The following is a 23458-nucleotide window of genomic DNA, read 5'->3' on the forward strand; positions in this document are numbered from 1 at the left end:
GCGCCCACGTCCGCCCGTACCCACATGGCGCTTACAACCGGACCTCCTACTCGACCCGCCATTCCGGGAGGAGATGTCCAGGAGAGTCATACAATATTTTGAGGACAACACCGACTCGACATCCTCCCCGAGAATTGAGTGGGACGCCTTCAAGGCAGTCATCCGGGGAGGCTGCCTTAGTGTGCAGGCGGGCCTACGAGGCCAGGTGGAGAGAGATCTGATAAGGGCGGAGGAGGAGCTACTGGTTAAAGAACGGGAGGCGACGGGAGGCGATGATTCCCAGCTGATCTCGGCCAGAGCAGATCACGCTGCGTTGATGGAGCGCCTGAAGAACATTAACTTCGCGGCCCACTCCGCGCGCACCCACAACGCGGGGGACAAACCTGGCAGACTGCTATCGTGGCTGATACGGCAAGACACGCAATCTGCGCCGGTCCTGTCGATCCGCACGACCCAAGGCGTCGCGGTCTACACCCAGACACAGATCCATGAGGCGTTCACGTCACATTACAAGTCCCTGTATAGCACACGGCTGCGGGCCACCGTGGTGGAGATCGTGGACTATCTAACGACCCTACAGCTCCCAACAGCCACTACTGCCCACCAGGCGGAGCTGGGTGCTGCAATTACCGGTGAGGAATTACGGGACGTGATTTTCTCCCTTTCCAATAGCAAAGCGCCGGGCCCTGACGGGCTCCCGGCAGAGTTCTATAAAGCCTACTCACTGGTGCTAATACCAGAACTGCTGAGAATGTATAAGGCGGCACTGGAAGATGCTGAGCTCCCGGCGTCCCTAAACGAAGCCAACGTGGTCTCTCTGCTGAAACCAGGTAGGGAGGCGACCGAACTTGGCTCATACAGACCGTTGGCACTCCTCAACACCGACTACAAAATATTGGCTGCGACGCTCGCCCGGAGACTTGCACCGCTGGTTCCCGCGCTAGTACACGCTGACCAAAATGGCTTCGTGCCCACCCGGAGCACGTCCTACAACCTACGCCGGTTTTTTAGGATCCAACGGTATGCAACCCCCACCTGGCCGCGTTCAGGGTGTATCGTGCTCGATCTGGAAAAAGCGCTTGACTCGGTGGAATGGCCGTATCTCCTCCGAGTCCTTGAGAAATACGAACTAGGCGACGCTTATATCCAAATGGTGGGGCTCCTCTATCAGGCGCCCGAAGGACGTGTCCGGACTGGGCGGTTGTTTTCCGACAGGATCCGCATTGGGCGGGGTACCAGACAGGGCTGCCCCCTCTCCCCTATGATATTCGCCCTGGCGATGGAGCCATTGGCGGAGCTGCTCCGCACCTCCGGCGCCACGTGGGGCATCCCACTAGCGGACGGCATACACTCGGTGTCTCTATATGCCGATGATCTACTACTGAATGTCAGAGATCTCACATGCATACCTGAGGCAATCGCGGACATCTTCCGTACATTCGGAGATATGTCGGGGCTCCACGTTAACTGGGCCAAATCGGGAACCTACGCATTCGGTGGCGAGATGCCGCAATGTGAGGTGCGCATGATTGGGGAGACGCTCTGATGGCACCCGACGGTATTCAGGTACCTAGGGATCTTGATATATCGAGACCCCGTGGATCTCCTGGAGGGCAACCTGGTGAGAGCTATATCCTCACTCACGGCCCAGGTCACGTTCTGGAACTCCCTCCCACTGAATGTGCCGGCCAGAGTGGCACTGACCAAAATGATAATGCTCCCCCGGCTCCTCTATTATTATGCTAACTTGCCAGTGTATGTGCCAGCGCGCATATTCAGAGAGCTGGAAACTCTCACCAGACGCCTTATTTGGAACAAAGGGAGACCCCGGGTAGCGTTAAAGACTCTATATGCGGCCACGGAAGCTGGAGGCTTAGCCGTCCCCAACCAGGAGCTATATTACTTAGCGGCCCAGCTGCAATGGGTCGCTTACTGGCTGAGCGGCAAGAACCTGATAGACACGGCCACGACTGACACCACTCTGCCCCCCGTGCAGGTGCTCACACTCTTCCACCCCCTAACGCAGGGGCGACATCCCGCGCAAGTCCATGTGGCGATCGTGAAGCGGTGCTTTGCGCGAGCCCTCAGACTTACCAAAGGTACAGTGCCCTACGCTCCGAACCTACCTCTACTGGGAACTCCCTTGGGCACTAGCATACTGTCCTCGACTGCGCTACGCAGCTGGACGGCGGCAGACCTGGAAGATCTGAGCGGCCTCTATAGCGACGGAGTGTTGTTGCCCTTCGAGACCCTGACCACAGACACCGAACTACCAGTGGGTAGTTAAGTGTCTGTGATCTCATATAGTGCACTGGCTGGCACAGGCACTACACACCCTCACTCAATTCTCCTCCCAAAAGCTGAGGGAGAAGTGGACGACCGACCGGGGCTCCGACTGGACGGACAAACAATGGACCGCAATATTAGCGGGCGCTAGAAATGTCCCCCGCAACGCGCGATTTAAAACCATCTAATATTATATCATTCATCGAGCATATTTGTCTCCTGACAAACTGAATCGCTTTGTCGACATGTCCCAGATGCGGCCTCCTAGACTCCGACTTCCTGCACGCACTCTGGAACTGCGCCCACCTCGCCTCGTACTGGTCAACGGTCGCTGACACGCTGACGGCAGCCACGGGCGACACTCTCCCCAAGACTGGGGCTCTACAGGAGAACCAAGCAGACCAAGCTGCGGGCACGCTTTTGGGACTTAGGCCTCATTACGGCTAAACGCCTCATTACGAAACGGTGGAAAAACGCCAACCCGCCGCGCCCTGCAGACTGGCGTCGCTCTTTTGGCAACTGGGCCAGTGCGGAGAGTGTGTCACTACACAGAGAGGAGACCACTGGCCTACGGAAATACCCGATCGCCCAAGACTGGGACGCTACCCTGATCGCGTACCACAGGGCATGCGCCCGGGCCGGTATAGAGTGCCAACCTGACGCGGAATAGAAGGGGCCCTGTTGCTTGCTTTTTGTAATTTGCTGCCCGTATAGGCCACGGAATTTGCCCCCTCCCCCCCCCACTGCCGCGTCCCCCCCCACTGCCGTACCCCCCCCTCCTCCCCCCCCCCCCCGCCGCCTGCCCCGTCTATCGGGATTTTGCACAATGAGCGATGTCCCCTGCAGCTCCCCGCCGCTGCCCCCCCCGCTGCCTCCTCCCCCCCCCTGCCTCCGCCCAGCGACCGCGGCGACACCACATCCTCGATCACCCCCGCCCCTGCGCAGCCCATATAGGGTGCACCACACACAGCTAGGATTCAAGACACACCACCACACGCACACACGCTAGTCCAGCAGTTGTTGAAATGTTTCTCCCTCCCCCTCTTCTTTTAATTCCCAGTTATACCTTTTGGTTGACGCAGAGACTGTTGAGTTTGTACACGCGCTAATGCTCGACCCCCCCCCTCCCTGTTTCCGTATCATACAATGGCAACTGGGTGTTTCCATGTGCAGGTAGCGGAAGCCCAGCGATCCATGTGACGACAGGGGATGTGATCCTGTTCCAGCTCGCTACTGTACTGAACAGGGAACATAACTTAATGCAATGACTGTCGGATTTCTTACAGCACCCTGGTCCTAGCGCAGTGCTATGAGCCGCAAGCGCTGCGACACGAGACATTTTCTAGCACCGCTACTTGTGAACTAATGCATTACCACTGGCTACTGTTTATTTTCACTCGTATTTAATTGACATGTCATTATGTACTGATAGCCGAGTACCGCTTGTAGTAGTGGTTTATTGTTATGACACTGTGTGACTGCTGTTTTACTCATCTGTGAATCTAAATAAAGTTTGGGACCATTGGTCTTAAAAAAAAAAAAAAAGCCATCCAGTATTTGTACTGGGAGCACAATTTACTTATTCTAGAGGAAAGGGGGCATATATGTTTTGCTTCTAAAGAAAAACATTGTTTCTGAGTACTCTGGTTGGCCCCGAAATATTGGAATACTTCATTATTTTCCAGAACTGCCTCTAAAACTCTTTGCATTTCAGTCAATATATATGAAAACGTGATGAATAAAATGCACCCTTTGGTATTATCTCTCTAAACTTTTTTGGCAACAGAATGGACGCCCACCAACAAAACACAATTGAATATGGTCAGCAAGGTGGAGTTGGTATTAAAAAAAACACGCATAGGCAAAGCCAGTAGGTCTAACCTTTACAAAATATGTGTTAAGCTAGTAGCTTTACCAATGGTTATTTGTCAAGCATTGTTTAGGAAGTCAAAACAAAAAGCATTTCAAAGTACTGGCGGGAACACACATCTTAAGGAATTTTGAAACATATATGAATACAATATTTTCAAACTTTATTAACTACAAGTTTTATTTTTCACATTTGAGACAGGAAACTGAGGAAAATTACAAAAGCAAGTGATCGGGCTTTAAGCCAACACAGAGATCTAGTTACAGGTACTTACAAGAGGATAACAGATGTTTTGGGAAGTGACTGAATTTAAAGATAAATGTTTGACATTTACCTTACCCACAAATAGGATCTAGACCAAAAGTTGTAGCCATGTGATGCTCTGCAACAACCTGGGAACAGATTAATGAGCTTGAGAAAAGAGACATCGTTCCAGGTACACATTTTGTCCCCAAAGGAAGGCTGAGTGAGTGCAGCAGCCTGACACACTGCTGTCTTTGTATGCTAAGCTCTGGGCTTTCATGCAACACATAGAATGTAAGAGATAAAAAGAAAACCAAGATAAAGTCTGCCATTTAGTTGTCTGGCAAAAATGTATTTGATGCTGTGCTTTTACAGATGTGCCAGGAGGGGTAGGGAGCCACATAGAGAGCGCAGGGTATGGGTGGCTGAGGGGCTAAAGAGGACATGGGGGGAGATAGCAAGAAAAGACATTCACTCCAATTGAGCCTACAAAGAAAAAGAGAAATATAATTCCCTAGTGTGAGCTATGGAAGGATACAAGTAATTCAATCAAAAGGATGAGAAAGCAGATATTCTTCAGGGTAGGGACAAGCACAAGGGGGAGTAAACCCACTGGAACAATATGAAATTGACAAGAAAGCCAACAAAAGACATGTGGTGGGCTGATTCAAAGCCAACTCTATAAGTGTTGGTATTGTACACAACAGGTATTCAACAACCGACATATAAAAGCTGTCTGTAGTTGAGACATAAAAGTAAGAGGTGCTTTTACTGCTGCCTGCTGCTTTTATTAAAGCTCTTGTCGGTGTGAAAATGCTGGTACTACCAATCCCGTCTACCCCATCACCACCAACCTCCGCTCAGCATAGACAGATGACTTCAAAGGCCCTAAAGCCAATATTTCTTTCTTAGTAGTTGATTGTTAAAAATTAAGGAGGCGTCACATTTGACATGGGAAATTGGGTTGAAACTTATTAACCGCTTTGTAGGAACAGGTCTTCACGTCAATGGTAGCGGTACATTCCTCAGTGTCAGAAATTACACCTCCAAACCTGGAAGAGAAAAAACACATCACCCACCAGCACCATTTACTTCTTCATTATAACATTTTGAGCAAGAGAGAGAAAGAAAGAACAAGAGTAATATAGGAAAAACGTGATAAAGCAGGGATAAAAAAGAACCTACTAGGAGGCGAAAAAGAGACAGGAAGTGTATGGTAGTTTAAGGAAGAGGCAGCTGCAGTATTCGGCAGCCCCAAAATTGATCAGCGAGACGAAGAGCTCCTAAGGAAATCTTGGGGTTTCTGCATTTCTTTTTTTTAATTAAGCAACAATAATAACAACTTTAAATAATTCTTAACTAATACAGAACTTTGTCATTCACTGATGTGTGTGAAGGCCCTTCTCTGCCCCTCAAACAGTTTACCTAACTATAGACTCTAATGGAAATCATCAAAACTTACAAATTGAGCTCCTCTACAGATCCCATTATACTTCTTAACTTAGAGACCCCAGGAATAACAAAAACATATTCAATATTTTAGAACTATCACTGGATCATGATGTGGTACCTCGTGAGCTTAAACAAGAAACTGTAAAACATCTGTTAGAAAGCCTTCCCCTGACTCATAGGACCCTACAAATTATCACCTTATCACTCTTCTACTGGATGTTGGACCTGTCTAACTACCTTGAAAACTCTTTTTTTACCAGCTGATGGACAGTTTTGTTTTCAACCTGGTAGAAGTTTTGAATCTGTGCTGGCTGCGGTGTTAGATGATCTATGAAGAGCTGTTGACTCTAACTTACCCTGAGCTCTAATTCTATAAGGTTTTGTGGCAGACTTCGACACTGTAGATCATAAACTTATGGCAAGACTTGCTGACCTGCAAATTGTGATATTACAGATAAAGCACTTGTATAATTTGTTCAAAATCTATCGCAAACAGTCATGTTTGAAAACTTTCTCTAAATCGGTTCTTCTTATCACCTGAGTACCACAGGTAATACCTGGTCGTAACATGGCGAAACGAGGAGAAATATTTAATTTCTTCTTGTTTTTGCTGTTTCTGTGTGCTGCATTGTGCAGTACACGTAGAAACAGCGCATCGGCAAGAAAGATTGTTTATGTGCACTATGGTGCAAGGGTGCCTGCATTGATTTAATGTATAAATTTATAGAGTGCGCGATTGCCCATGGCTGTCTTGACGCTGAGTAGATTCAGTGAGACTCGGGATCCGACAGGACTAAGATCTAGCTGGCAGTGAAAAGCCATGTTTTCACTTCTTTCGTGAAGGAGAGCAGTGATGGACTATTTTTGATGGAAATTGGGAGAAGGTTCCAGCCCTTAGCTGTATGTAGCAGGAAGCTTCTCCCTCCCCACCTGGCTATTCTGTGTTTTGGGACCTGAATCAATTTGGCTTGGCTAGATCTAAGATTCCTGGAAGGCTCGTACAGTTTGAGATGAGTTTTTAGAAACTGAGAGCCACATCCATGAAGAGCTTTATAGGCCAGGCAGATAGATTTAAACTTCCTTATCATTTTCAGTATGTACCAAACCGAAGATGCCATTTTGTTTGACTGGGCATCAAATGAAAGTTTGTTGTTCAGTGTCATACTGTGAACGGGACACGGCCCCTACCTCGCCTAGGTCGCCTTGTCGCTCAAGATCCCGGACATCTCCGACCGATCCTCCGGCCTCTCAAGCATCTCGGGCTCCACCCTTCTCTCCTTCTTTGCAGGACCCAATCACAACAAATGGAAAACCGGAAGGACTCCCGAGTAACCCTGGAAGTCCATCCCCTTACTCGGAGCCGGAACACGGAAAAGCCGGAAGCGAAGACAGCAGTTCGTTCAAGGAGTTGGACTCGTGGCAGGAGACAGCTGACGGTGAACCTACGAAGAGCATCGGTGAAGACGAGGAAGTCTGGACCGAGGACTGGTGGAGTCCGGTGGAGGACGCTGGAGAGCGGCGGCAACTCACGGGAGAGTTGCGGCGGGGCACGTGAGTTACGAACCCTTTGTATATTGAAGAGTGTAAATAGCCGTAGCTTAAAACAGTCACGACCGCACGTTTGCACTTGCCACTGTATATCATTGTATAGTTCACGTTCCGTCACTGTACAGAATTCCTGCACTTGTTCACGACAGCACCAACCCCTCTTTCTCCCTGATACTCTTTTTCCTCTCCATCTTGTCCCATTCCCCACCCTCCTCACGGTCCGTTCTTATCCGACACACCTGGTGACAGTATTCGGTATCAAGGCAACCTACAACAGTCAAACTAACAGCCCTTTCTCTTTCTCTCCTTCCCATACCTCCGAGGAACCACTATCCCGGCGAACGGCCAACTGGACCTGCTGGACGACCCCAACCAACGCCTACCCAAGAACCAGCCCTTCCGAGGAACTACTGGGACGACTGACGACCAAACATCAACCCGAAGCCACCCCTGTCCTTTTTCTTTTCTCACAAACTGAAACCTATGTACACTTAGAATAAAAACCGGCTCACAAATAGCCCACTATATACGGCCTCCACGCCTGTTATTCCGGTCCGCACACAGCCCACGATCACAGGTGGTGTCAGAAGTGAGATCGTCCGGAAGCATGGAGGCCGCTGTAAAGAAACTGGCGGAGACCCAGGAGCAGCTGGGAAAGATGATGGAGCAGTTTCTTAAAACCGCCGAAGACGACAGAGGACAGTTACACGATGTATTGAAAGGCCAAGGGGTAGCCCAGGATCAAGCTATGGGCCGCCTCACCGATGTACTAGGCCAACAAAGACCTGTTGCATCACTCCCCTCGGTGGTTCTCCAAAAGTATGTACCCGGAGAAGACCCGGACTTTTTCTTTACTAATTTCGAGCGCCTGGCCCAAGCTGCTGCTTGGCCGCCTGATCGTTGGGGTCACTATCAGGGTCCACTGCTAACGGGCGAGTTACAAGCAGCGTACCAACAGGCCAACATTCAAGGGCAAACCCCTTACGCTGATATTAAAACTTGCATTCTGGAACGTCTAGGCATAGACGACGAAACGTACAGGTTGAGGCTACGACAGGCCAGAGAAGGGCCTCAAGAAACGTCTAGGGCTTTATCTTTTCGCATTAAGGACTTGGCTGACCGTTGGCTATGACCCGCCACTGCCACAAAGGAAGAAATCCTCTCTAAAATCTACCTGGAGCAGTTTCTGGCGTCCCTGCATCCCTCCACACAAAAACGGGTTCGCCAACACGCCCGCCTTACCCTGGGGAACGCAATAGAGATCGCCAGTGCCTACAGCCGAGCACAGGAATTACAAAAACCAAAGGATGAACAATCACACCGTCATCATCCCCATAACCCGAACCGAGTCCCGAGACCTCCCCTACCCAAGAAACCGGATCTAGTACCGGTACTCCCTTATCCCATTATTCCCGGAGCACCTCCGCCCGGTCCTCAGTGCTACCACGGTGGAGGATATGGACACATCACCCGAGTTTGCCCCCAGAAAGAAGAACCAATGGAGGTGGGTCTCGCTCGGAACTTTTTGTGTCTCACTGCGGACTCTAGCCCTCCCAGATTTCACTGCCCGGTGAAGATCGATGGACACCCAGTCCTAGCCCTTGCTGACACGGGCTGTAGACAAAGTGTACTCCGACCCCAGGAGTTCCCAAATCCCGTGGGACCAGTGACCGGTACAGTGGCCATTCAGTGTGTGCATGGGGACACAAAGCTGTATCCTACCGCCCGGGTTAAGGTTCAACACCCTGCGGATCAAGGAAGTACACTAACCGTTGGTCTCATACCCAACCTACCGGAACAGGCAATACTGGGCAGTGACTACTCAGGACTCCCCCGTCTTCTCCATGATACCACTGAGTCCCTAGAAAAATGGTGGTCGGAAGCTCCATTTCCCCACGGCCAACCATGTCCAGAGACATCAGTCAGACCTCATAAAACCAAAAATCAAAAGAAGAAAGAAAAAAGAATCTACGCAACAGTTTGTCCTGTCCGAGTAGATGAGCATCCCTGGGAAACCGACAGGGAGTTTCGTGCTGCACAACAGGAAGATCCTGTCCTTCAAGATGCGTGTGGGCGGGCCCTCGACAATGAAGACCCTCTGCAAGTAGGTCCCTACTTCTTTAAAAAGAACGGCCTTTTGTACAGAAAAGGGGGAGGCACAACAAACACCACAGTTGATAATACCAGGGCCCTTCCGCGATAAGGTGTTGTTTCTGGCCCACAGTCATTTGCTGGGGGGTCACTGTAGCGACGAGAAGACAGGGCAGGCAATTCTGGAAAAGTTTTATTGGCCAGGTGTCTATCAGCAAAAAAAACAATATTGTCGTGCATGCCCGATATGCCAAAAGAATAGCAGATACAGACCCCCCAGAGTACCTCTGCAACCCCTACCCGTTATTGATATACCCTTCAGCAGGGTAGGAATGGACATCATAGGCTCCCTCTTGCCCTCCAGAAGCGGGTGTCGGTATGCTTTGGTCTTGGTCGACTACGCCACTCGTTTTCCTGAGGCCGTCCCTTTAAGACAACCCACAGCTCAGAACATAGCCAAAGCCCTGATATCGATCTTCGCTAGGGTGGGTTTCCCTAGAGAAATCCTAACAGACCAGGGGACCCCCTTTGTGTCCGCCCTCATGAGGCAGGTGTGTTCTCAACTAGGCGTTAAACAGATAAGGACTTTCGCCTACCACCCCCAAACGGATGGGCTTGTTGAGCGTTACAATGCCACCTTAAAAACCACCTTGAAAAAATTGCTAGCCCTTGAGAGTAGGAGGTGGGAAGAAATGTTACCCCTAGCCCCGTTTGCGATCCGGTGCAAGGTGCAAAGCAGCACCGGATATTCACCTTATGAACTCCTGTACGGGTGACTCCCACGAACCCTGCTAGATATGTCTAAAGAAGCGTGGGAGGCTGAACCAGTTCGAACCAAACCCCTCCCCGAGTATGTGGAGAACCTCAAGACCCATTTAGGCCAGATACGGGATATCGTGCGGCAGAATTTAGTAACCGCACAAGCAAACCAGAAACAACAGTATGATAAGGGTACAAAACCACGGTCTTTTCTCCCAGGAGACCTGGTTCTTCTCTTGATGCCATCCTCAGACCACAAGTTACTAGGTCAATGGCTGGGTCCTTTCTCTATCCTACGACAAGTAACGCCGGTTACCTATGAGGTAGAAACAGACCCTAACCGGCATACCTCCCAGATTTACCATGTAAATCTACTTAAAAAATGGGTATGCCCTCGTCCCGTACTGTCCAGCACAGAACCCGAGTCGACTCTGTCATATGAAGTCTGTATGGATCAGGATTTGACAGGAAAACGAGACAGGAGCTCCGTAAATCCCTGAGCCCGCTGCAACAGATTTTCTCATCATACCCCGGTCGTACCTCTGTGATCGAACATGCCATCATAACATAACCCGGGAAAACTGTACGACAACGACCCTATCGGGTTCCTGAGGCCCGTAGAGCTGTCATCAAGGAAGAGATTGACCAGATGATGCGTCTGGGCGTCATAGAACCGTCCATTAGTAGTTGGAATTCACCCATAGTGTTGGTCCCAAAACCTGACGGGTCGATCAGGTTTTGTATTGATTTTCGTGAGGTGAATAAGATCTTGTCCTTTGATACATACCCCTTGCCTCGTGTGGACGAGATGATCGAATGCATAGGGAGGGCCAAATATATCAGTACACTTGACCTCTGTAAAGGTTATTGGCAGATCCCATTAAGAGATGAGGACAAAAAGAAAACCGCATTTTCCACTCCCGATGGTCTGTATCAGTTCACCATGATGCCTTTCGGCCTTCACGGTGCTCACGCTACTTTCCAGAGGGCCATGAATCATGTGTTACGGCCTCATTCCCAATATGCAGGCGCTTATTTAGATGACATAATCATTTACAGCGACGATTGGGATCAACACCTACATCATCTACAAGACGTAATCTCCTCCCTGGGTTCCTATGGGTTTACCATTAACCCTGCAAAAACCACCCGAGCTGCCAAAACAGTCAAGTACCTGGGTTACCTTTTAGGCGAGGGTGTTATCCGACCTCAGAACAAGAAAATCACTGCCATACAGGCAATTCCCTTTCCACGAACAAGAAAAGAACTCCGAGCATTTCTAGGACTCCTGGGGTATTATAGGAGATTCATACCTAACTTTTCGCAGACTGCAGCACCCCTGACTGATCTTTTGAAAAAGTCTATGAAGACTGAGGACTCTGTGAAACACCCTGACCCCGTATGCTACAAGCATTTCACCAACTGAAGCAGTCCCTGATGTCTGGTCCTGTGCTCATCAGCCCAGACTATTCCCTACCCTTCATCCTTCAGACTGATGCGTCGGAACAGGGTTTGGGAGCCGTTCTGTCACAGAAGGACCACAATGGTGAAGAACGGCCCATTCTTTTCTTGAGCAGGAAGCTATTCCCTAGGGAAATGAACTACGCCGTAGTTAAAAAAGAGGCCCTGGCCATCAAATGGGCGGTTGAAAGTCTCCGATACTATCTGGAGGGGCGAGAATTTGTTTTGTACACCGACCACGCCCCGCTGAAATGGATGGCCCGCAACAAAGGACACAATGATCGCGTCCTTCGTCGGTTTTTGTCCCTACAACCTTATAGGTTCAAGACTTTACATAGAAAAGGTGTTGATCAGGGAAATGCCGACTACCTCTCCCGTTATCCTCCCCCTCCACCCAGATCAAGAAGGACAGCTAGGGGAAGGGGATGTGAACGGGACACGGCCCCTACCTCGCCTAGGTCGCCATGTCGCTCAAGATCACGGACATCTCCGACCTATCCTCCGGCCTCTCAAGCATCTTGGACTCCACCCTTCTCTCCTTCTTTGCAGGACCCAATCACAACAAGCGGAAAACCGGAAGGACTCCCGAGTAACCCCGGAAGTCCACCCCCCTACTCGGAGCCGGAACACGGAAAAGCCGGAAGCGAAGACGGCAGTTCGTTCAAGGAGTTGGACTCGTGGCAGGAGACAGCTGACGGTGAACCTACGAAGAGCATCGGTGAAGACGAGAAAGATGAGGAAGTCTGGACCGAGGACTGGTGAAGTCCAGTGGAGGACGCTGGAGAGCGGCCGCAACTCACGGGAGAGTTGCGGCGGGGCACGTGAGTAACGAACCCTTTGTATATTGAAGAGTGTAAATAGCCGTAGCTTAAAACAGTCACGACCGCACGTTTGCACTTACCACTGTATATAATTGTATGTACAGAATTCCCGCACTTGTTCACGACAGCACCAACCCCTCTTTCTCCCTGATACTCTTTTTCCTCTCCATCTTGTCCCGTTCCCCACCCTCCTCACGGTCCGTTCTTATCCCACACACCTAGTGACAGTATTCGGTATCAAGGCAACCTACAACAGTCAAACTAACGGCCCTTTCTCTTTCTCTCCTTCCCATACCTCCGAGGAACCACCATCCCGGCGAACGGCCAACTGGACCTGCTGGACGACCCCAACCAACGCCTACCCAAGAGCCAGCCCTTCCGAGGAACTACTGGGACGACTGATGACCAAACATCAACCCGAAGCCACCCCTGTCCTTTTTCTGTTCTCACGAACTGAAACCTCTGTACACTAAGAATAAAAACCGGCTCAAAAATAGCCCACTATATATGGCCTCCACACCTGTTATTCCGGTCCGCACACAGCCCACGATCACACATACCCAAATCTTTCACTTTGTTTACTGGAGATGGGCAGTTGCCCAGACTATCTGCCCACCACTCTGGGGACCAGATGTCTGGATCTGACCCTAATAACATTACTTCGCTTTTGTCTCCATTTAATTTTAGGCAGTTACAATGCATCCATTGATTGACGTGCGTCATGCAGTTTTTAAATTTATCAGCCGTCTCTTTAGCATTCTTAGCAATCGACACCACTATTTGGGTGTCTCGGCATACGAAACTGGAAGGAAACCACAGTTCCTTATAATTGCCGCTAAATGTGCTGCATACAAGTTGAAAAGGGTGGAGCTTAAAGAAGACCCCTGGGGTACACCACACAGGGGGTTGAATGGTTTGGATTTTGCCTCCCCCAGCTCAACTGTAAAAGTTCTGTTGGACAGATAGGATGGCTGTAGCGTATATGCCGATGTTTGAACTCTGGCTTCGGCCAGACGGGTCAGGAGTGTTCCATGGTTGACCATATTGAAGGCCCCCGAGAGGTCCAGAAGAACCAAGGCGGCCTTTCCTCCGGCATCCAGTAAACTCCTGGTTCTTGGGGGTCTAGATTTGTTTTCTTTACTAGTGGCATCACTGAGGTGGTTTTCCAGGCATCAGGGAAGAGGCCAGATTTTACTATTTGTAGAAATAGCTTTTCTAGTTGCTCGCTCAGTAGTTCGGGAAATAACTGCATCACCTTCGGTGGACATGGGTCCATTGGACCGCCGGATCTGGTGGTCTTAACCACCTTCAAAATCTGTTCCACTGAGGGTTGCGAAAACTGAAACCAGGTATCCTGTTTCATCGAGAGAGGTCCCTCATTAGGTTCATTGTTTAGCCGTACAGGTAGATCCTAGTCAGTCCTTTTAAAAGACTCATAGACTGAGGTCACTTTATTGACGAAGAATTGGCCCAGAATATTGCAAAATTCGGAGCTAATTACTACCGAATTATTACTGTCCGTTTTTGTTAGTTTTTTTACAGTGGTGAAGAGTTCTTTACTAGAATTTTTTGCTTCGTTAATTTTTCGAGTAAAATATCTACTTTTTTCTGCTAAAATCAGTTTTTTGTAGACGTCCAGGGAGGTTTTATAATCTTCTTTCAGCCCTTGGTCGTAGTTGGTCCTCCATCTCTTTTCAGCTTTACTAAAATGTTGCTTTTGCGTCTTAAGTGAGTCAGAGAACCTCGGTTGAGAGGGGGTTTTCCTCCTAAAAATGACTTTTCTTTGAGGGACTGCAACTCTAACTGCTGAGTTTATCCAGTTTGTGATTTGATATGTGGCAGTGTTACTGTCTGGGGCCAGTTCAGGAACGGATAGAAGAAGTTGTTCCTTTATTTGGCGCTAAGCAGCTGAGTTTAGAGCCAGCGCTAGGGAAAATGCGGGGATGTTATGTTATGTTATATGGTCTCTTTTATAGCGCACGGCTACTCCACGGAGTGTCCCAGCGCTTTTGGCAAAGAGAACTGGAAAAGAGTACACAACACAGCAACTCACAAAGGGCCGAAAGAAAATTATTGAGAGAAAAGCCAGGTCTTCAACTCCTTTCTGAAAGAGAACAAACTGCTGGCTTTTCTTAGGGAAACGGGAAGCTCATTCCAGCACCGAGGTGCCAGGTATCGAAAGGAGCGACCTCCAGTACGTGCGCTTCTGATGGGGGGAACAACGCTAGGCAAAGCAGAGTTGCATTCTTCAACAAAATCGGAGCCGGTTAGTTCAGTGCAAATATCGATCTGCTTATTTAGCACATAGTTTGAAATTGACAATTTATCTGGAGTATTTTGATTGACCTACGTCTTCTGATGTGTGGGTGTCTTTTTTGGCATTTAAGGAAAATTATTAATTGGCAATGTTAAATAATTGTGATTGGAAGATTTTGGAGACACAATTCTTTTTTGGATTATTATTTCTTAGCAGGCGTGGAGTGTTAAAATGGAACAGGGAGAGGCCTCTGTGGAGATTTCTCTGAAAGAGAAGCTCAACAGAGCAATTGAGAAAATAACGTGAGGTTTCTCAAAGAATGGAAAGGAAGTTGGAATTACTGGCAAAGAAAACGAGTGTTCATGACGATGATCAATATTGGTCGACTAATGTGGCTGAGGTTGCCAATAGATCAGCAAGAAAGCTTCATGCAAAAGGAAGCTTGTCGCAAGCAATGAAGGCTTGCCAAAAAGAATGAAATCTACAAAGGGAGAACATGTATCCCGTAGAGACAGCCATATGGACAATGCTGAGGGCATCCATGATGGACCAACTGAAGGCCCAAAAATTGGTACTGGTAAAAAAATTAAAGGGTCGTAAGCACAAGGTTGTAATTTGCAATGAGTCCTCTGGGAGTGCGGAGGTGGAACTCAGTTGCTCCTTGGATTTTGATTCAGAGGAGGAGGTTTTTCCAGATGAGGCATTGGTGAAAAAAGGAAATTTGGAAAAAGATGATGGATCGATTTTGGATCCTTTTGGCCAGTCGATGTTTGATCCTCTCCTGAATAAACATCCTTTATCACCCGACCGGTCCCCCTCTGTGCATGTCGCTCAGTATATTGAGTACTGGATCAGAAGGGAAAATCCTAAAGAGGTGCGAGTCAGATTGAGATCTGAATGTCCTAGACCCTCAGTTGACAATAAGGTGGTTGCGACTCCAGATTTGGACGCAAAGATTATAGCTTTTATTGCTAAAGAGGGATGTGACCCTAGGAAGGGTCTGGATAAAGGATAGAGATCTTGCCAAGACAGGCTAGTGGATGTTGTAGGACCTTTGACTATGTTCTTTGACTTGGCTGAAGAGGCTTATGTGAATATGAAAAATGTGGATGTAGAGGAGATTCGCCGATGGATTCAGAGAAATATTTGTCTTTTGGGTAATGCCAATATAGCCTTATCTATTGAGAGAAGGAAAGGCATTTTGTTAAAGATCGACCCTAAATTGGCAGAATTAGCAGAGAAGAAGAGGGTCCTTTGGCTAATGGCCTTTTATTTGGTAACGCTTTTATAAAGGAGCTCTCAAGATATATTGGTGCTTTTAGTTCCCTGCAGAAATCCCAAAATAATATTAAGAAAGTTTTTCAGGAACGTGTTTTTGGCTCGGCCGGGCGAACGAGTAGTCGGTTCCCCGACCGTGGTCAGGGCATCACTAGAGGCTCCTTTTCTAGAGGATACAGAGGATTTCAAGGAAAACAATCCTACCATGAAGATGGTTTCTTCCCACAGAGGAATACATCTTGTGGAAGATACTTTTGTTGGGAAAGGAGAGGCAGAGGCTCAGTTGGTAAGTCAAAACCTTTCCATTATCCCCTTAAAATTGGGCGGCAGACTTGCCCAATTTCAGAAAAATTGGTTGGTGATTACAAGGGATCCTTGGGTATTGGAGACTGTTCGGGGTTTTCAAACAGAGTTTATTGGTTTTCTGGTGCAAACAAATTTGCAAGAAGGTTAGTTTTTCAAAAGGATCAAGAAAAATGTATACATTTAGAGATTCAGGATTTAATTGCAAAAGGGGCTGTGGTGAGAGAGTTGGACTTAAAGGGTTTTGTGAGCAATATATTTCTGGTCGAGAAGAAAGAGAAGGGTATGCGTCCAGTAATAAATTTGAGAGATCTGAAAGATTGGGTTGTGTACCATCATTTTAAGATAGAAGGGATGCGAGGGGAGGAGCTACGACACCAACTAAGATGGCCGCTTAGTCTCCCGGCTCCGCTGACCTCTGTCCTACGCTTCACTATCCTGTTGACAATCCTGCTTACCTGAACCGGATTCGTGTGGGTGATCCGTCCCACACTCCAGTGGTGCAATCCCGGAGTTTTTCCGCCGTCGTGGAGCAAAGATACGTTGAAGAACGTACTGAGGCCTAACCTACCTGGGAAGCCGGGATCTCTAGTGCTGGCCCTGCCGGGTCCGAGCTGAACAACAACGGGCTGCTGCATGCGGTTGGGCCCGGTCTCTGGTTCACTCGAACTTTTTCTCGATTGTTTTGCTACCATCAGCTGCCTGGTGCCCTATAGCGTGTGAGGCGACGAGTGACGCAAGGTACTGTCTTGTGGGGGTCCCTGACCGGGGATCCGGCATCCATAACGCCGAGCCCCCCGGATCGGCACTTCGCCGCGTATTACTGCTCGCTGACCGCCGTTTCCTCCTAGCTTATTCCTGCTCCGTTTCACTTTTCCCCGGAGAAGGCGCCTCTCCGTTGGGATCACCATGCCTGAGGACAGAATAAGTTCAAAGGAGCGGGTTCGATCTGGCCCGTCTTTGTTAACGGTGATGGAGGCACTTACGGCGCTTCAGGGCACTATCAAAGCCCGGACTCGCGCCTTGTTGTCTGCGATGGATGAAGTCACAGGCTCGAGACCGGACCCTGACTCGACGCTTGTGACCCGGCAGCCAGCCCACTTTGCAATGGACGCTTTGGAGGTGTATTTAGACCCGGCGGTGGAAACAGTGTTTGCCCCCATTGTGACGGATTTGCCAGACTGGAGTGTGCCTGGACACCCAATTGAACTGTTGAAACCTTCAATCCTGCACCCTTCGGAACATTTATACGTCCCCACTGTGGTATACTCTACTTTGTAGATGCCCTTGGTGGTGACAGGTCGCGCTATACAAGTATACCACAATACAATACCACAATACTTTGTACTGTGTGCTGTTTTGGACTTTGTCGATCCCCCTCCTCCACCGGTCATTCAGGATGGCGGATGAGACGAAGCTTGGCCTCGGAGATGGGGAGGGGCGATGGTGGTACCAGCAATCTACATCTATGCGCTCCTGTTCTGCCGACTTATGGGACATTGTGTGTAAGGGACTTCCCTTAATTACCGACTTCAGTACATTTGATGGTAGGGGTCAGGGTTGAGATCCTTGTCTGGGTTTATCGATGTGAAATTATGGTTGACGGGATTGCTTCACTGTCTTAACGGATTCCGAGGCAGGGTTGGCTAGGTTGGGGGAAGGAGACCGGGAGTCCGTAGTATTATGCCCTCCTCCGATTTCCCCTTTCGATTGGGGCTTTCTTACTTGCTTCGGTTGCTGGGCGACAGGCACGCTGCGTGGGGGGTGGCCGTAGTCATTTGCAGGGGTGCAGGGTGGGGTTGTGGGGGTGGGTATTTCGTTTTTGTCTTTGTTCTATGGCCTCTTTTTCTTCTTCTCTTCTCTTGTCTTTCTTTCCTCTCTTTTCCGGGTTAGTGTAGTGGGTTCGGCTTTCTCTGCATCCTCATCTCTACACCTGTGCCTAGACCTCTCCGGGGCCTGGGTGCTGGGGGGCGGACAACATGGACGGTGTGGATATTAATAATGTGCTGTTTATCCTGATGTCGCATGTCTAAACGCCGTTGATTGCTAGGGTAGCGAACTTGGTATGGAACCATCGTTTTCCTGTTCGCCCCCATTCCCATGGTCCGAGACACTATATGATACCTGATCCTTTCTATTTTATATTGAAAAATGAAAACCTCCTATCCTGATTCGCATCGAACTGCACTCGCAACCACTGTACTTGGTAATCTGAGTTACTATGATCCCCAGGGAAAATTGCTTTGAAACTGACTGTGAACCTATACCGAACTGCTTAGCGGCCAGCCCTGGGGGTTGTAGGCCCGGTTTTGTATATGTGTGCAAATGTTAAATAAAGGTTTAAAAAAAAAAAAAAAAGATAGAAGGGATGCATTTGTTGAAGGATGTGTTACAGAAAGGAGACTGGATGACTAGTTTAGATTTAAAGGATGGGTATCTGACAAATCCTATTTGGGAGGAACATCAGAAGTATTTGAGATTCCGGTGGAAGGAGAGTTTGTGGAAGTTTGTGTGTCTACCTTTCGGTCTTTCCTCTGCAGCTTGGTGCTTTACAAAGGTTCTACACCCTGTGGCAGCCTATCTGACACAGAGGGGCGTTCGCCTGATTATTTATCTAGACAACATATTGATTATGGATCAGAACAAGTCAGATTTGATTTACCACACAAATCTGACGGTGAGGCTGCTGGAATTTTGGGGTTTTGTTGTGAACAGAACAAAGTCTCAATTTGTGCCAAATAAGTAAACGCAATTCTTTGATTTTATGACAGACACTCTGGAAGGTTCTTTGAGGTTACCAAAAGAAAATTTTTAGAGGATAAAGGAAGGAGAAAGGGAATACGGATTAGTTACTTACCTGTAATCCTAGTTCTCTTCCAGGGGTATCCTCATCAAAGTCATAAGCATTAGAATATTCCCGCCCATGTGCGGGACCCCGGAAACACTATATTATATGTGCCCCACATATATATATATACATATATATATAAATAATATATATATATAAAAAAAACAATAGCAGCCAAATCACATTAGAGCTGAAATATGCTGTGAAGAATTTCCACCATACATGTATAATAAGCATTAGAAACATGAGAAACAACACCAAAGATTGTTTTGTTTAGAAATTGTTTTAATGCTCAGAAAGCAGTAAAAATTCTCATAACTCACTGGAAGCATAGGAAGCTCCCAGGCTGCATTGCAAACACACAGTCTAAAAATACTGAAAAGCTAACCTGTAGCTGAATAGCAATAAACTGACACCGTGCCTTTAAGGCACTCATGACCCCCTGTACCCCATCATGCCCAAGGGGTGACAGTTAGCCTCTCCTCATCCCTGCGGGCAAAGGAATGAGAAGACAGTAATCTCATCAATAAGTCTGAGTAGACTATAGACTACCCAAACAGATTCCTCAAGGAGGCTTGCCCTACTTGAGTATCGGCCCTGGAATCAGATTCGAGACAGTAATGCCTCGTAAAGGTATGAACTGATTTCCAGGTTGCCGCCTTGCATATTTCCGACATTGGGATGTCATGCAAGAAAGCTACTGTAGCGGCCTTCCCTCTAGTGGAATGCGCTTTTGGAGACATCAACAAAGGTTTGCCTGCTAGCTGATAGGCCAACTTAATGCAAGAGACAATCCATCTGTAGATGGACCTCTTGGCCGCTGGAAAACCTGTTCTCATTGAGCCATAGTTCACAAACAGTTGGTCCGTTTTCCTAATCCCTTTAGTCTTTTCCAAATAAAACTTAAGTACTCTCTTAAGATCTAAGGAGTGAAGTGACCGCTCGGCTGGGTTCGTAGGATTTGGAAAAAAGGAAGGGAGGGAAATAGACTGATTTATATGAAAATCAGAGATGACCTTAGGCAAGAAAGATGGGTGAGCCCTTAGGACTACTCTGTTGTGGTGGAATATAGTATATGGTTCCTTCGCACAGAGCGCTTGTATCTCACTTACTCTGCGCGCAGAGGTAATCGCCACCAAAAAAGCTGCCTTCCAAGAGAGATATTGTAAGGAAGCCTTGTGGATGGGCTCGAAAGGTGGAGACATTAACCTTGATAGAACTAGGTTCAATTCCCACGGAGGAGAAGGATTTCGCACAGGGAGATACACTTTCTTCAACCCCTGGAGGAAGTCCTTAACCACTGGAACCTGAAAGAAAGACATCTGGTCAGGTGATTTTCTGTATGCTACAATAGCTGACAAATGCACTCTAATTGAAGTGTACTTTAAACCAGCAGTTGCGAGGGAAAGGAGGTATGGTAAGATGACGTCTTCCTGTCCCTTAGTCGGATCCAAATGATGATCTCTACACCACAAGTAAAACCTTTTCCACTTGAATGCATAGGACGCTCTCGTGGAGGGTCTCTTAGCCTCCTTTAAAATGCTCATGCATTCGGGAGGCAAGTTCAAATGTCCATATTGAAGGACCTCAGGAGCCATGCTGTTAGGTTCAATGATGGGAGGTTGGGATGCATTATCCTCCCGTTCATCTTGCTCAACAGGTCCGGCCTGCAAGGGAGCCGTTTGTGTGGACACACAGACAGATGTAGAAGGTCCGGATACCACCACTGCCGAGGCCAATCCGGAGCAATCAGGATCATTTCCATGTTCGACCTGAGGAGCTTGGAAACTACTCACGGAATCAGCGCTAGGGGAGGAAACGCGTATGCGAACATCCCTGCCCAATCCAACAGTAGAGCGCTCCCCTGCGTCCCTGGCCTGTGGAACCTGGACGCGAAGGCATGGCATTTGGTGTTTTCGTCGTCTGCAAACAAGTCTATGGATGGACGACCCCAGCAACGAAAAAGCTCTTCTACTACTTCGTCGCTTAGCACCCAGTCTGGCTGATCTTCGAAGTGCCTGCTGAGTGCATCTGCCTTGACGTTCAACTCGCCTGGAAGGTGCACTGCCACTACTGTGAGACCTCGAGAGAGAAGCCAATGCCAGATTCCCTGAGCCTCTCGAGATAGTGGGCGAGATCTTGTGCCTCCTTGTTTGTTCAGATAGAACATGGTGGTCGTATTGTCCGTCTGAACCAGGACTGAGTTGGATTTGATCGCTGGTAGGAAAGCTTTGAGAGCCAGGAATACCGCTCTGAGTTCCAGCATGTTGATGTGGTATGTCTGCTCCAGCGCAGACCACTGGCCTTGAATCTGAAGCGGACCCATGTGTGCTCCCCAGCCTTGCAGGGAGGCATCCGTCACTATAGACTGGGAAGGAATGGGTTGGTGAAACGGCACCCCCACCATCACATTCTTTCTCCGAGTCCACCATCTGATGGTCTCTTTTGTCGCCTGGGAAAGATTGATTCGATCTTCCCAGCGTCCTGTCGCTTGGTCCCACTGATCCTCCAGAGCCTGTTGTAGAGGACGCATTCTCAGCCTGGCGTTTGGGATGAGAAAAATGCAGGACGCCATGGAACCCAGTAGAGATGCTACTTGTCGGGCTGTTGGAAGCCGAGACTCTAGCAGAATCCCACATTTCTGTTTCATGGAAAAAAGTCTCTCCTCCGAAGGAAACGCTTTTCCCAAGCTTGTGTCCAGAACGGAGCCTATGTAGTGGATGGACTGTGTAGGCCGCTGGACTGACTTCTCCAGGTTCACATGGAGGCCGAGTCTGTGTAGCTGGTGCAGGCACAGTTGCAGATCGTGCGTTACTTGTACCGGAGATGGACCTTTTAGGAGCCAGTCGTCCAGGTATGGGTAAATGAAGAGACCCTTCTTGTGAAGAAAAGCCGCCACCACTGCCATGCATTTGGTGAAGACTCGTGGTGCGGACTTGAGACCGAAGGGTAACACCTTGTACTGGTAGTGTTTGTTCCCTACGACAAACCTTAGGTACTTGCGATGTTGTTGCGCAATCGGGATGTGAAAGTACGCATCTTGCAGATCCACCGAACACATGCAATCTCCGGCTTGAAGATGTGGACATATTTGGTGAAGCGCTAACATGCGGAACTTTTCCTTGACGATAACTTTGTTTAATAGTCGTAGGTCGAGTATTGGTCTGAACTTGTCCTCCTGATCTTTTTTGGGGACAAGGAAATATCTGGAGTAAACTCCTTTTCCTCTTAGAGCGGGAGGAACCTCTTCTATCGCTCTTTTTTGCAGCAGGATTTTCACCTCTCGTCGGAGCAAGCTTAGCTGGTGAGGGCAAGAGCTCTTTGGAGGGATGCTCTTTGGAAGAGCACGGAAACGTATCCTGTATCCATTGCGCAGTATATTCAGCACCCACTGATCTTTTGTGATGCTGACCCACTCTGCCAGGTGTTGTGAAGCACTTCCTCCCACTATGTTCAGGCCTTTCCTCCTCTTGTGGTGTTGGAGGACTGTTGATGACCTCCTCTACCTCTGCTGGGCTTGCCACGAAACTGGGGTTTCCCTTGAGTTTTGTTTTGGGACCACTGAGGGGTTTGAACCCTCTGTTGAGCCCCTCTCCCCCTGTTGGTCTTGAAGCGGCGCTTGAATTCCTTTTTCTTCTCCAAGCCCACCGCCTTCACCGTATCCAGCTCAGTCTTCATTCGGGTCATCTCTTCGTCCGCATGTTCTCCGAAGAGAGCGGAACCCGAAAAGGGAAGATTCAGAATGCGATGCTGAGCATCCGGTTTCAGACCTGTAAGGCGCAACCAGGCCGATCTTCTGGCACAAACTCCATGGGAATAGGAATGAGCCGAAAGCACCGCCCCATCCGCGGCCGTGCTTATCATCTGATTCGCCACCAGACACCCCTCTGTAACAGTTTCTTCAAAGTCCTGCTGGTCCTCTTTGGCAGCTTGGCTTTGAATCTTTCCATCGAGTCCCATAAGGCTCTGTCATATCGACCCAGAAGCGCAGCTGCACTAGCGACCTTAAGAGTGGAAGCAGCAGAGTTGCAAACCTTTCGACCCCAGGTGTCTTGAGTTTTGCTGTCCTTATCTGGCGGGACTGAAGAGGAACCAGCAACCGCATGTATCTTCCTCGCCGCTGCCACAATCACAGAGTCTGCTGGAGGGTCAGATTTTACAAACACCGGGTCAGAAGCCGCCGGTTTGTACTTCTTCTGAATGCGGGCCGGTACTGCTCTGATTGCTGCTGGGGTTAGGAA

General features: G+C 48.8%; 1 long non-coding RNA gene across 1 annotated transcript in view; it reads right to left on the reverse strand.

The window, feature by feature from the left end:
- Positions 1-4398: 4398 nt before the first annotated feature.
- LOC147679779 (uncharacterized) overlaps positions 4399-23458 on the reverse strand; it is a 554695-nt gene continuing 535635 nt past the window's right edge. The window contains exon 4 of the long non-coding RNA XR_015301009.1: positions 4399-5451. This is a non-coding gene — a long non-coding RNA (uncharacterized LOC147679779). The remainder of the gene's footprint in view (positions 5452-23458) is intronic.

The sequence above is a fragment of the Lissotriton vulgaris genome, chromosome 11 (assembly GCF_964263255.1).
Source record: "Lissotriton vulgaris chromosome 11, aLisVul1.2, whole genome shotgun sequence".
NCBI lineage: Eukaryota > Metazoa > Chordata > Amphibia > Caudata > Salamandridae > Lissotriton > Lissotriton vulgaris.